The sequence below is a fragment of the Athene cunicularia genome (assembly GCF_003259725.1).
Source record: "Athene cunicularia isolate RWA chromosome 8 unlocalized genomic scaffold, athCun1 chr8_part1, whole genome shotgun sequence".
NCBI classification, from domain to species: Eukaryota; Metazoa; Chordata; class Aves; order Strigiformes; family Strigidae; genus Athene; species Athene cunicularia.
Window position 1 is genome coordinate 30,908,844 of NW_020799109.1, and position 9,848 is coordinate 30,918,691.

Genomic DNA, 9,848 nt, shown 5'->3' on the forward strand with positions numbered 1-9,848 from the left:
GGAGGCCCCTAAAATGGCTGTGGCCACTTGTGCCCACATAAGTGACCAAATAGGTTGGAATACCTTCAGCAAGCACCTCTGGTGCTCACCTGTGTGCAGTGCATGGGGATGTGGTGTGCCACCCTGCTGTGCTCACCTATCAGAGTGATTGTGTCTGGGGCATGGTGCACATTGGGTGAGCGTTAAGTAGAGCTAATTGCCAGTAATTGGTAGATTTTTCTTTTTCCTCTTGTCTGTTTTCTTAATTTCTCCATTTTCTTCTCCTCCAGGTTTAGCTGTTGGAGGATGCATCTTTTGTGGTCCACGGTAAGCACCCCACGTGCAGTGCTAGTGACAGGCAGGGCTGGGAGAGATAGGGAGGTGGGGTGGAGCCAGAAGCAAAAGCAAACAGGAGACATTGCATTGTGTTTGCGTGTCCTCAACAATGGGTAGTTTTGTAGGAGCAAAAAAGGAGAAAAGCTGCAAAGCCTTGAAGATGGAGGGTGCAGAGAGCACCATGATGGGTAATTGGGTTGTTCTAGTGAGGGCAGAGCAGGAGAGCAACAGTAGGTGGGGATGGTCCGGAACAGAGCTGTGGTTCTGGAGCGGAGCAGAAGGATTGGTGTGTCACAGAACCAGGCATCTCCTTGAGTGCAAGCAGCGCACCAGCAAGAGGACTGTAATGCTAAGTTTTTTCTCTCCATTCTTTACCAGTAGGTTTCCAAGCATTTTAAAAGGAAGCTACCTCTGCAGGTTGGAAAACTTCACATCTTGAGGCCTCAGGGACTAGTTCAACGCCAGGCAGAGGAGCCAAGGCCACTGCCTGCGAGCGTTGAGCCCTGTCACATGCTCTCCTCCCTGGCCCCAAATAGTCTGCCCTCCAGACCTCAGCCTTTCTCCCAGACCCCTGTGCTGACCAGGCTGATGATGGGGAACTCATTGGAGGCCAGTCATGTCCCACAGACTGGCTGCAGGACATTTTGCCTCGTGTGGCCACTGTGATCAGCTGGACTGCCTCGGGGAGGGAAGCACACTGCCATGTGAAATGGCCCTTCAAAGCGGGGTTGAATTTATAGGCGTGTGCTCTGGTCCTGGTCCGTGAGGCCTCTGTTCCTTCTCTGATCTCTTTCTGTTATGGGAGGAATTCACTTACAATCTGGAAACATCTGGTGCTTTTTCTTCTTTTGCCAGCACTGTTAAATGTCGAGTTGAAGGGAAACATAATACATCACCTTCCTCATGGGCTGCCATTCAGCCAAGAGTAACAGAGATTAGCCTTCAATCACACGGGGGCTGGAGCTGAAGGAAACCTTCCTGAGGACACGTTGGAGAAACATTTTCATTAGCGGAGGAGAACCTGACAGAGATGAAGTGCCCCTTCACCTCGACTGCTGGACCTCTCCCCTGCCTGGCATTAACAGGACAAGGAGATGCTAACTGAGGAGCTGGTGCCAGCTGCAACACTTTAAGTGCTGTCTGCATCCAGATGTGAGAAACAGCTGTGAAACAGTGAAGCAGTGCTTTTATAGCCTGGTGGGGGTGGCTTTGGTTTTTCTCCTGCTTATCAACGAGCACTCAGTGCTGGAAGCAAACTGGCTCTCTCCATGCTGTCAGTTGAATGGAGGAAATGGGTACTAGGTTGCAAGCTAAGTACCTGAATGGATACCCTAGCTTGGGCCAGAAAAAGCTGTCCTTGGGTGGCAAGGTCCATAGGTCCAGGAGGTATCACGGGGTCTCTCTCCTGCAACACTCCTGCAAATGTAACAGGACTGCCTGTGTGGTAGTGGAGGCTTTCTCTGCTCCACAGGCCCACTGTTGCAGGCATCTGCTCTTAGTCTGCATCCCCTCAGGGCAGTCGAGATGCTCAGGATTCACTTCTTCTATTGAAGTCTCCCTTGTCTTGGAGAAACACACCCTGTGCCCCAGCTGGGTGCCTGGCACAGACCTGTCTGTCCTGGTTACTGGGGATTAGCCAACAGGATCCCTGCAGTCAGTCAGCATCTGCCGTCCTCCACCTTGCCTCCCTGGAGCTGGTGTGCTGTCTCTCTCACTCACAGCTGAAGGATGCCATGTCTGGTCCTATCTCACAGGTTGGAGGGAAATTGTTTTGATTTGTGTGGCACATTGGAGCAGGGAGGCAGAGAAAAGAAAAAAAAACAACAGAAACTGGTCATTCTGGGTATTATTAACTCTTTGCAAAAGACCATTAACATCTCTCTCTTCTTCTTTTTTTTTTTTTTTTTTTTTTTTTTTTTTTTTTTACTCCCTGAAGATCATTCTCTGTTTGGGCCTGCCTGCAAAACTGCATTCACTTCACATCTCTGTGGTGAAGCTAAGCTGGTGTGCAGCTCTCCCCAAGTCTCCTCTCCTTGCTCCCCAGGTGCCCACCATGCACACAGCCCTCTGAGAAGAGGCTCCCTGGCTGGGAGGGTGGCAGGCTCAGAGGTGTTAATATCTTCTGGTATGGGTTTTATCAGGAATGGGATTTGAGCTTCCTGAGAGGGAGGCAACACAGCCTGGCAGCTAGGGGGGCATTGGTTTGGGACACAAAATCTTCTGGTTTTGGAGCATTCTCATGTTAAGGCACCTCTCACTTCCCCCTCCTCTCTTTCAGAACTGAGAGCAACCAAAATTAGAGGAAAACCTGTCTCCTGAGTACTTTCTTCCGATCCCTTCACCTGGCTTGTTTTCCTTTTCCTCCTACAATCTTAGCTCACTGAGTTTCAGTGCCGGCCTATTGAAAGGAAAGGCACGTGCTGGCTTACAGAGGGAGAGAGACCTGAGACAGGATAAATCTAGAGGCAATGATATTGGGGGAAGGCAAGTCAGCTCCTCTGACACTTTTATTATGGAGCCAGGCTGCTTGGGAATGAATCTTTCTTGAAGCATATGTTGCCGGATGACATTTCTACCAGGTCTCAGCAGTAACCTTTGCCAAGCCTTGCTGCCCAACCCTGTGCTTGTCTGTTCCTGGGGCAAGGGGAGTGAGTGTCAGTTGGAAATGCCACAGGCAGCAGGGCTCAGTGGTGCTTGATGCACCTCTGATGAGTTTGAAAACACTTGGACTTAGGCACCAGAAACCCTTCAGGCTTTGGTAACTTCAGCTTACGGATGTATGTGTTGTTTTGCAAAGGGAGATGCTGGCTTCTGCATGTGTTTTTCATTTCAGAAATGAAGAGGATACAAGGGAGATCAAAATGAAATTCTCCTTGGAGTTGCCCAGGATGGATAACTGCAAGGAAAGATTACTCCATGGCTCTGTAAAAGGAAGTTCTACTTGCTTAGTAACCTGGTTATGAGGTACTGGCTCTGCTTCGTGCAGAGGCTGGAAGCCAGGGGAGATTTCAGGTTACAAAGAGGGCTGGGCAGAGTTTGCTGCCCTCTCTGTTCCTTTTCTGTATCACTGTCAACTTAGATTTCACTTCTAGAGGGTGATGTTATGGCTGCTGGTGACAAAAACAGAATGCCACTGGCAGAGGTGAAATCTTTCCCTCCATGAGGGTATGCCTTCCTTTCCATTCCCCTTGGCTTACCTCAGGAACTGCTGGCTCCCAGTGCCAAGCAGGGCATGCATACCTGCTGCCCAAGGGACGATGTTTGCTGTGCTGAGCATCTCTTTTCATTGCTTTTTGGTAAGCAGCCCAGTGTCACTGATGCCTCCTGATGCCTCTTTGCTGCATGGTGACCTGGGACAGAGGGTGAATCCTTGTCACTGTCTGAGACAAATCAGGGCCATTGGGAGCTGCCATGTTTGCTTTCACAGGGAGCGTTGCGCGAAGCGGTCCTTTGCCATGCGGGCACCCCGAAGGTGTCCCTTCAGAGCCCCAAGGCCCATCTGTGTTCTTTAGGGGACAAGCCTGAACTAAGTCAGGGTCTGAGGAGCAGACAAACATGTTAATGGTTAATGTTCTCTGCCGGCTGTCTTTCACCTCCTCTGAATGGGAGCTAATCTCTTAGAAGAGTGCCTGTGCCCACACTGCTCCAGCAGCCCCTCTGCCAGCCTTCTGTCCTCCAGGGCCAGTTCAGCAAAGCCTTAGTGCTGTTCTGGGTCCAGCTTTCGCTTTCTAGCTGCTTACAGAAGAGAGAATGAAGGTAACTGCTGCTGCCAGGCCATGCTAGAAAACAGAGGCAGGGGACAGGCCTCTTTGTGCACTTAAAGATCCAAGTGTTTAATCTGATTCTGGTTCTCTGTTAGCCCTGATCCTGTCTGGTATCTTTTCCAGCTGATGCCTGAGCCTGTCTTTGTTTTTTGGATTTTTTTCCCTTTTTCCCTCACCTTATGAAAAATGGCTTTGCCATCTGTGTCTGTCAGGAGTCCACCGAGTCGGGTGTACGGCTCAGTGAATATACAAATGTGCGGTTGGATTGTGGCCCCCTCTGACAGGCCAGAGATGAATACCAAATGTACAGGGAGAAGAGTACATTCCCTTCCTCTGCTGCTGCTGCCTCTGATGGTTGTTTTTCTTATCCCAAGGAGGTGTGAGAATCGCCTTTGGGAGCAGTGCTTCCTTCTGCTCCTGTTCTGCCTTGCCAAGGATCAGTTCTCTGGCATCCATCATCAGACAAGTCCTCTCCCCACTCTCACGCCTCAGCTGCTGATGGGAATGCTGGAGAAGAGGTAACAGTTATACGCTGCTTTTTCTTAAAATCCTTCTCCTTCTCCCTTTTGTACCTCATTACAAGCCAATTGCCAGAATCACACAAAATCATCTTGGTTGGAAAAGACCTTGAAGATCATCCAGTCCAACCCTTAACCTCACACTGACAGTTCCCAACTCCACCAGATCCCTCAACGCTGGGTCAACCCAACTCTTAAACCCCTCCAGGGATGGGGACTCCCCCACTGCCCTGGGCAGCCCATTCCAACACACAACAACCCCTTCTGGAAATAAATACTTCCTAATATACAGTTTAAACCTTCCCTGGTGCAACATGAGGCCATTCCGTCTTGTCCTATCACTTGTTACTTCGTTCAAGAACCTCATCTCCATCTCTCTGCAACCTCCTTTCAGGTAGTTGTAGAGGGCCAGGCTGGGGCTTGAGGACACGTGCCTTTGCTTGCTGGTCAAGGTACTTGTTGAGAGAGGTAAGGATGAGATAGAGGGGAGGGGATCGTCTGCCCTTACCTGAGTGGCATAAAAATGTAATTTTGAATGGAAGTTTTCAGCAGTGTTATGCGGGACTCCATGTACAAAGTGCTGAAAGCACCTGAGCCCTCCTACACATCTCAGCCTCGCTGCATCCCCTTTCCCTGCTGTAGGTGACCAGAGCTACGGGTTCTGCAAGAAGGAACGCACCAGCTAGGAGACTCTCAGATGCCATAACTCTTCAGGGTCATGCAGGTACCCAAAGGGAGATGACAGCCTGCCTTGACACCCACAGACCTGCTCACCTCCTCTTGCCTCTCAGTTTCCTGCAGTCTGGCACACGAGCTGTGCCCCTGGCCTTGGTGTACTGAGAAGCTTTCAGGCAGGTGGGCTCAAAGATGCAGGCAGAAAAAGAAATTAGTCTCTCCATGGTCTTGCCCCACCTATCTGGTCAAAAGGAAGAGAAGTTTCTGGGAGGGCAGACCCCCACTTTGGCAGGAGGAGAGAGCAGGTAGCTTGAGCTAAGCTGGGTTTTTGAGAAGCAGATGGATGTTCAGCGGGGGCCCAAGAAAACCCTATCGCTCAGGCTAGCTGCGAGCCCTCCAAACTAAAATGTTGTGCTGGTGCAAAAAAAAAGCATTGCTCCATTGATGCTGAGCCTGAATTACCTCTTCCAGGTGCCTGATTCAGGACGAGCCACTAGCTCCCGAGAGGAGTCAGCTGTGTGCTTGCAACCAGGCAAGGATGCACCAGGAGCTGTTGAACAGTGAGGAGGGTGAGTGATGGCAGATTCCTCTGGCATCTCCACACCACAGGGCTCTTGGCGAGTGAGCACTCGTCTACTTTGAAAGCTCTTAGTGCTCCTGCAGGTGGGAGCCAATTTGTCTGCTTTCCTGCCCAGGTGCCATCTGTTTGTAGGATTGCCTCTGTGGTGGATGAGCACGGGGATGGCAAAGGGAAGGGCTGCTGGGGTGTGAGAGACGAGTGGAAAGCTTTCCTTGGGTGACTTTGGTGCTTCTGGCTGCCGTTGCTCTCTCTCCCCTGCATCACGGCAGGGAAGTCACAGCCTGTCATTTGCTGTTCCTGGAGCGTGATAGGGAGCGGAGGCACCACTAATAGCAAGCTATCATTTTAATGCTAATTTCCTAGCGTTAACTCAGGCTGGAGGAGGCTCAGCCTGGGTGGAGGAAAGCCATTAGCAGATGGAGAAGGGGGGGATGTGTGAGGACTGTTCTGCACCCCGAGAAGGAAATTCCAGAGAGCAGATGATTAACCACTACTGGGAAAACTGGTAGCAGGCACTGGGGTCAGTCTCTGGTGGATGTGGGAGGGAAGGAGAGGGATACTTTGTTCCAAGTCATCTTCCTGTAGGGATTTCTCAAGTCCTTCAGACTTTGGCTTGAATTTCATGTTTCCTGCTTGTTGCCAGCCCTCAGTGCGTTGTGACACAGGTTGCTCAGAGCACTGGCAGGGCAGAGGCTGGTGACATGGTTGTCCTTTTAACAAAGGAGCCGAGCAGTGTTGAGTTTAGCTACTGTCTTTTTGTGAGGAGCTCCCCAGTTCAGGAGCCTGGACATCCATGTTTGGTGGTGAGCTTCAAAGCAGGGAAATTTTGAAGCTCTTCTTGTGATACCCAAAAGCAAAGAAAAGAAACTTGCCCTTTTGCCGTGGGAACAAGCTTAGTTCCCCAAGCTGGAGAGCTGACAGGAGAAACCAGTGGCTGAGTTTGGAGTCTTGAAGGAAACGGAACCATTTCCCTGCCTTTTCCAGAGGTGGGAGTTCCCACATCCAGCCTCTTGATCATTCTCCTCTAGCCATGCTTACCACATGGAAGAGCCTGTGCTGCTCCCCAGTGTGGTGTAGTTGCCTGGGAGCTACTGGGGAGTTTAAAGAGTGATGACTGGTTGTAGTAGGAGTGTAGGCCCTGTTTGGGATTATGTTGGCTGTACTCAGAGAGGTTCTTCTACAACTTCTAGACCTGCATGGAAACCTTGGGACCAAAGGGACATGACTGACTGGGAAGAAACTGGTTGCCTACCACTGAGGGACAGCATTGGTTTAAGGCAAGGGCTCAGTATTCTCTTGGTCTGTGGTGTTACACATCTCCTGAAGACTCAGCAGCCTGTGCTAATCTAGACTATTGGCTTCCTTATTTCATATAGATTCTCTTAAAACCATCTAAAGACCATTTTTAAACTGTTTTGGCATCTAGCAGAGAGGCAATGGAGGGACAAGGGCAGCCATGATAAAGGGAAGGAAAACCAGCAACTGGTTAAATAGCAAAGGGATGGGAAGCTGGAAGGGGATGATCCTGTCAGGAAGACACTAGCACAAGACAACGTTAGATAAGCAGCATTGCTCACTGTGGTTATCAACTGTAGGATCCACCCTGGCATGGAGCATGACTCACTATTTTTTAGGGAGCTATTTCCATCTGAAAAAATATCTCCTATATTTTCTAAGAGCTTCTTCCCTGCCTTGGGTGAGAATAGAAAGAAAAAAGTGAAGGGCTAATTTTTTCCTAGCTGAAGAGAATCAAACAAACTTTCTCTGACGTAGCTGAGTGAGGAAATCAGCACTTTGTATATTCCCAAGAATAATACAATCAAGTAGTTGGGGGGAAAAAACCCATAAAATAAAATAGTGTTGCTTTTCCCAGTTCAACACTCTGAATAATGAGCCTGCAAGCCGGAGGGACAGCTCCTAGGAGAGGTGCCTATGTACAGGAGATGGACACAACAAGTGTCTCGGATGGGCCGATATCTGAAGCGATCTCTCTCTAATTTTCTACATCAGTAAGAACACAGTGCGGTGCCATCAGTCATAGTCAACCTCTCTGCAGAAAGCCACCTCCTGCCTTGCTGTGCTGTGGCATCCCCCCTCCGCTTCTGCCCCCAACTGGGGACCACAGGTGGCCCAAGCAGCAGCGCCCGCAGGCACATTTTCTCCCAGGGGGTTTCTTCTTCATTGCGTTTGAGCCTGCTTTCATTTCTGCTTTTCTCCCTCCTCCACCCCCAGCACCTGTTCCTCGCTAGTGCTTAATTTCCAGACTGCATTTCCCCTTTCTGGAGTCAGCAAAGTCCAAATAATCTTTTTGTCCCCAGTGAGGAGAAAGTGAGGGCTGCCTGTGCTGGGATAAAACCCCTGCATGCTGCCTGGAGGAGGGATGGGTCTAGTTTCAGTGCCTCTAGTGCTCATCTGGGGATGGAGAAGTTGAAATTTACAGCAACCCTATGGTTGCTCCTGCAGTAGCAGCCATCGGGGCATGTCCTGGGGATGGCTGATGCCTGGGCTGGCGCCTTTGCCCCAGCCCCAGCTCTGGGCGTGAAGCAGCTAAGGGACGCATCTTTCATGCTGGACTGGTAGTGCAATGCAGCAGCTCTTGGTTTCTTGGTTTCTCCTTTTGTGAAGTCCCCTGCTCCTTCCAGGCCTGGCCGTGTTTCCACCAGACCCAGGGACACCTCTTTGGCAGGAGCACTGGTGGTGGCTGTCCTTCTGAGCAGGCCCGGGCCAGACACACTCCTAAGCTGGCCAGAGGGCTGGTAGGACATGGATCTATGCTTATGGCTGTTTCGTCTACTGAAGCATGGACACAGCTGATGGGTTTTCTGGTTCTTGCTTCTTCCTCTGTCATGAACTAGACTGGGCATTGCTTAGTTGTGGTGGCTCTTGGACCTACCAAAACTTGGCTAACTGATGGCAGCTGTTTTGACACAAAAGTGGTTCACAGTCCCACTTCTGGCTCCATTGGCTGAAGCACCAGCTAGAACCAAGGACTGTGCTTTCTTGAGCACAACCCTAGACAATGGCATCTTCTGAATAAACCCATGTAATTGCCACCTGCCTCTCAGCCTCTTATGCTGACTTCTGAGAGCTGCCAAGGATCCTTGACCTCTCTTTCAGGCATGATTTCCTGCATGTATCAACCCTGCCCCAGTGTTGTGGAGCTGTTGCTGGCTTCTGTAATAGCGGCTTTGTTTACTTCCCAGATGCCTGCCCTTTCTGTAATGAGCTATAACTCATCATGGTTTATACAGTGCTCAGAGATACCTGGAGCAAGGAAGATATGCAATTAAACCAGCTTCTAGGCTTCTCTCTGGACTGAGGTTTCTGATCTCCTGGAGATGTAAAACAGGGAAGACAAGGGGGACTAGATTGAAGAGGGGAATAATTACCTAGCAGGGTAAAAGGGGCTGACTAGGTTGGAAACTGCTGGGAGCTGACACATAGGTGCAGATGAATGGCTATGGCAGGCAGGCAGGGTGGAGGTAGGAAAGATGTTTTTTTAAAGTCTCTGCTTTCCTCGCTTCCTCTGCTTTATAACCTGTTTTTATAGAGACTGCATGAGGAACACATTTTTTTATTAGCAGCTTGGGAGTGGAGAGTAATAAAGATTAATTTTTTAAATAATTCCTTGCATTATCTTTTAATTTCCTGTGGCAGGGTTTGACTTTTAAATCTGCAAACGGAGTTAACTGCTGAAGTGCTCCTCAGTTTGGAAGTGGCAGCCAAAGGAGCTGAGGGACTCGGTGGAGGTGGGAGAGGCCCCAAAGTTGAGCCTGGAGTCCCAGCCTCTCCTGGGCTGGCCGCAGTCTGTTCCCTGGCCAAAAGGATCTGTTCAGGTCTGCAGCACTGGGCTCTATCTTTGTCCCAGGAAAACTCAGAGAGATCTAATCCATACTGCAGGTCAAGTTGCCCGTTTTGCTTCTTTCTGTTGAGGGTAATGGTGAAGCTTCCCTGAGGAGGAAGGAAGGAAGGAAGCCTGATGGCCCTGCTGTGGGC

The 9,848-nt window shown here is 50.1% G+C and overlaps 1 long non-coding RNA gene across 1 annotated transcript; it reads left to right on the forward strand.

Moving 5' to 3' along the window:
- Positions 1-3,153: 3,153 nt before the first annotated feature.
- On the forward strand, positions 3,154-9,443 carry LOC113483121. The gene is made up of 3 exons (XR_003398956.1): positions 3,154-4,071; positions 4,454-4,597; positions 5,240-9,443. It is a non-coding gene; the product is annotated as an uncharacterized LOC113483121 (long non-coding RNA).
- Positions 9,444-9,848: the final 405 nt, after the last annotated feature.